We start from the raw sequence: 5,397 nt of genomic DNA, 5'->3' as shown, positions 1-5,397 counted from the left end.
ATAACACACAAAAGGCAGTGAACCTATCAATTGTGGTATAGCTAAATAAGTAGGGTATCGAACACAGGGAACGACAAATTAAATTAAAAACTAATTCTATCTAAGTTGATTAAGAAATAGGGGTTTTTCTCTAGTTTTACAAGACTAGAAACTTACTAACTATAACTAATTTAAGACTAGAAAATAACAATTTAACTAGATTCAATAATTGGAAAGGAACTTCTGTTTAGTTCAACTCGGTTAACTCTATGGTTGATTTTAAGGTAATAGTGCAATGGATTAATTATTTCGTTGGTTACCGATTCAAGTGATTAGGTTCATGTTCACTACCCTAATCCTTAGCAAATAAACTAACTCAAACAGTGGCCAATTGCTTAATTTAATTATATTTACTAGATTAATTATTCGGGTTAAGTTAGACTTGCAATAGCTAATTAATTTATTATTCTTAATTAACCTCTTATTTGATGGTCATCTTACAAGCTTGCACATGAATTTACTCAGTTTCCTTATTAATTCTAGTTTCATATTCATTAGTCCTAGACATATGGTATAGTGGTCACATATCATATGAGGTTGATAATCAATAGATGTTCATGCTAATCAATTATCTTCCTATTAACAGAAAATTAATTATTATTCATACACAAGGTTATTTAGCAAGCTAAAATAACAAAAATTCACCAACTTGGAATTAATCCTACCAATCAATCAAACCATATTGTCAACTTTGTATTCCCAAACAGAAGTCTAAAGATTTTAGTTCATAATTAGAGTAAATAACAGCAAACAAACAAGTTCAAGTTGCTTAATCATATTGACAAAACAAAAGAATAAGTAGAATGATGAAATTGTGCCTTAATTACTCCCGGAATTGAATTCTAGCTTTCTTTGTCGACTTCTAGGGTTCTTCTGGCTTCTTAATCGCAGCAAAGCACTTCTGAAACTTCCCAGAATTCTCCCCAATCGATCTGTGGAGTTATCTTTACATAAGTGATCCGACTCGTCGAGTCAAGTGGTGACTCGTCGAGTCCCTCTCACATTCTCCGTATTGCGATAACTATCTGGAATTCCGAATCATTATCCTTCTAATTCCTCGACCGGACTCATCGAGTAGGATATATGACTCGACGAGTAGAAGCCTTTTTTAGTGTTTTTCTTCTTCATTCCATTCTCGAGCTCCTAACCGCTTCTCCTACTTCCTTTTGCTTCCGAGCTTCATCTTTGGACTGAAAAACATAATTTAACACTTTTAAGTACCTTTTGTCCATAATATGCGATAATTTAGCTAATATATGAATAAAAAACTATACTTAATACACACTAAATATGCACATATCACGTATCTACCTTTGGCTGAGTTTTCCTATAACAACAACCACAATTCGAGCATCGGTATGCCTCCCTTCGAGCTGTTCTATGGAAGGAGGTGTCAGACTCCCATTTGTTGGGGAGAGGTAGGGCAGCGTGTGATGGGTAGTATGGAGATAGTACTCCAAACAACTGAGCAGATTCAGCAGGTCAGGCAGAGGTTGCTGACGGCTCAGAGTCTCCAGAAGAGCTACGCGGATAAGCGTCTCTCAAAGCTCGAGTTTCAGGTTGGTGATTTCATTCTCCTGCAGGTAGCACCTTGGAAAGGTGTGATTCGATTCAGAAAGAGAGGCAAGTTGGGGCCTCGATATATCGGTCAATTCAAGGTGATAGCTAGGGTGGGCAGAGTAGTGTATCGTTTGGAGCTACCTGCCGAGCTGAGTCAGATTCATGATACCTTCTACGTGTCTTAGTTAAGGAAGTGTATTGCCGATGAGTCAGCAGTGGTTCCATTAGAGGACATTCAGGTGGACACGAGCCTGAACTATCTTGAGAGGCCGATTGCAATCCGAAATAAGAGGATCAAGGTTCTGAGGAACAAGAAAGTGTTATTGGTTCAGGTCTAGTGGCAACATCGGAAGGGGTCCAAGCTAACTTGGGAGCCGGAGTTAGAGATGCGGGAGCAGTATCCTGAATTGTTTGCAAAGCGAGACTTCGGGGGCGAAGTCTAATTCTAGTGGGGGAGAATTGTAACGCCCGGTTTCCCAGGTACATTAATTAATATTATAATTTGAATTGTATTGAGGTGACTTGACGAGTCGGTGCTTAGACTAGTCGAGTCAGGTCGTGAATGGGTGACGTGGAAAATGATTAGACTCGACGAGTCAGGGGAATGCACTCGCCGAGTCAGAGTTGGCAAAAGAAAACCTAATTTCTCGAGTTTGGGACCTATTTAGTGACCCTTATAGCCACCATTTGCGGCTACCAGACCCTTGAGAGAAACCCTAAGAGTGCTTGAGCGTTTGTGAGAGGAAAGAAGCCATTATTTGATCTTTGTGGGTTGGTTTTGCAAGAAGAAGGTGGTTCCAGCTTAGAGGAGGCCAAGAAGGTTGCATATCTATGGATCTCGAGCAAAGAACATCATCCTTGAGGTAGCATATCGATCTTTTTTCTGTTTTGTTGAAGAATCCACGATCTAGGGTTTTCTATACCCTTTATTGGGATGATTGTTGGATATATGGTCCCTTATCATGTTTAGACTTCGGATTTGGACCCATAGTGGTCCAGAGAGCTTTATCCATCTAGCTTTATGTTGAGTTATGGAAGAAATGGGCTTAGGATGTTGTATTTGGGGCAAATGCTTCAAGTAGAGTTATTTGGATGATGCATGAGTATCAAGTTTGAACCTTTACGTGTTTATTGAGCTTGGGAAAGTTAGATCTATGGATTAGAGGAACAGATCTCACCTCAGAAGGCCATTTGAGTTTGTGCATGGAATGAACTCACCGAGTCCATGAGAAGACTCGACAAGTCGGACCGGGTTGTCTCGTGACTCACACAGTTGGTGATTCGCCGAGTTGGGGGAACGACTCGGTGAGTCAGTTGGGATTTAGGGGACTTGAGTTCACATCTGAACTCACCGAGTCAGTGCTTGACTTGACGAGTTGGGTCAAAGGGTGGCCATTGACCAGAGTTGACTTGTATTGACTTTAGGGCATTAGTCAAACTAACTCGGGGAGGTATTAATTAGAGATGTATTTATACTATAGGAGGAAGCCAGGTCGGAAGATTGAGCGCGAGTGATCATCCGACATCTTCGAGATAAGTCTTCTCACTATGCTTTACCCGATGGGGTAATTATGTGTGACAAGGAGGTCTTATGTGTATGATGAAAATGTGATGTATGTTGTATATGTAATATGTTGTGATATGAGTATGATGATATGGACCGGAAGGTCAACAGAGCATGGACCGGAAGGTCAACAGAGTTATGGGATGGAAATCCCCTAAGACACTTGGATCGGAAGATCCCATAGAGTTATGGCTTGGAAAGGCGTATGTGATGTACATGGTATTTTGGGGAACTCACTAAGCATTATTGATTACCGTTTGCGTGTTATGTGTTTCAGGTACAAGTGATGATCGCGGGAAGACGCCAACATGATCAATACACACTTATGGTGGAGATGTTTTGAGATTCTGGGGTTTTTGATTTGCACTTATGTTATGTAAAAACAATTGATACACGTTTTTGAGAATTGTGATTGGAGTATTTTTATTAATTTAAAATGAAAAATTGTTTTGAAATTTCACAGTGTTACAGACATGATGCGTATTAGTTGATGCAACTCAAAAATGAAACATAACTGGCAAAAAAACTTATGCGTATTAGTTGACGCAACTCAAAATGAAACATAATTGGCAAAGAAATAAAACATCATTACATAAACCTATAACTTTTTTGAAATAACTAGTGTCAATTGCACAAATAGTATAAATATGTTGTACAAATTAAGAAAAATATAAAATGTCGCTGCATAAACAAACATTTTATCCTGCAACAATTTACATTAATAATAAAATAATTTTGGACTTTCAAATCCATAAGTTTTTAAACCAATAACTATAATAATACTTTTGGATTTTCTAGGTTCGATTAGATTGTTTTCAAACTTTTTCAGTTTTTTCCCTTTAGTTTTAAAGAAATAGCAAACGATTACAAAGATTTGTTAAAGTAATAACCGATGAAAATCATAAAGAAGATATTTGATCAATTTCACAATATATAATAGAAAACAATATTGTATAAATTTGTACCTAACATAACCAACTCGTGTACAATTGATACTAGAAATATCTTATATAACATCCATAAATTTTACGCCAAATTTAAATTTTTCAATCATAAATAAAAACCAAATAGCATTGTTTACAAAAATGTTTTCAAATCATTATCCATCAGAGTGTCCCAAAATTAATAACATAAGGATGAGGAGCGGTACAGTCACGCCTTCGCCTTTCCATGATTTCCTGAAGTACCTGAAATAATAAACTGAAAACTGTAAGCCTGAGAGCTTAGTGAGCTACCCCCAAAATACCAATACCACACTAACAATACTATATCAATAATAATCAATCAATCAACATGCATACTGGGCCATCGGCCTGACTGGACCGCCCTACAAGGCCTACAGTCTATCTGGATCTATCCCGAGCCTTCGGCATGACTGGTCCGCCACGTGGGCCTACAGTCTCCCCGGACCGCTCATAGGGTGTGTTGGCCTACAGCACAAAGTAGGTCCGCCTCAACCCAACCAACAAGCAAATACTATGTGCGCATAACTATCATATACTGACATATATAAACATCAAGCATATTTATCACTAGTCATCAATCATAGAATTCTCTCGTAACTAGAGTACCGACCTAGCAGGTCACTAATATACCAATCCCTACGGATCATAAAAGCATAGCATACTGTCTACTCTGATTCCGATCTAACAGATTATAACCACATATAGCATACCATAACAATAACAACTAAAGGGCCGACCTTGGTGTCGTAGACCTTATCGATATAGTGAGGATAACTCACCTCGCAGATGTCGACTCGGAAGGTAAACTCCAACTCTCGGATCACTTGACACAGGCTCCACCACCTATAGCACAATATGTTCGTAAGTCTTTAACCTTATAAGGTACTCCATAACCCACTAGTCAACCCCTGATCAAAGTCAAAGCCCTCAGTCAAGGTCAACAATCCATGTTGACCTCGACTCGCCGAGTACCTTCGGCTACTCGCCGAGTTCCTTGAAGCAAATTCCAACTCGCCGAGTCATTAGGGTGACTCGTCGAGTTCCTTCGATTCCCGGAAAAACTTTAAGGCCACCCTTCGAGTTCCCTCCTTGCAACTCGACGGATACACACACATACATATCCAGGAGAAAACTCATCCGACTCACCGAGTTATTCTTCAACTCGTCGAGTCAATGGAAATCATCATCGGACTCGTCGAGTCCATGGTTTATCTTCATGTGACTCGCTGAGTCAACCTTGCGACTCACCGAGTCCATTAAATCTTTTTT

The sequence above is a fragment of the Lactuca saligna genome, chromosome 2 (assembly GCF_052625555.1).
Source record: "Lactuca saligna cultivar CGN05327 chromosome 2, ASM5262555v1, whole genome shotgun sequence".
Lineage (NCBI taxonomy): Eukaryota > Viridiplantae > Streptophyta > Magnoliopsida > Asterales > Asteraceae > Lactuca > Lactuca saligna.
Note: the sequence above shows the minus strand (reverse complement) of the source record.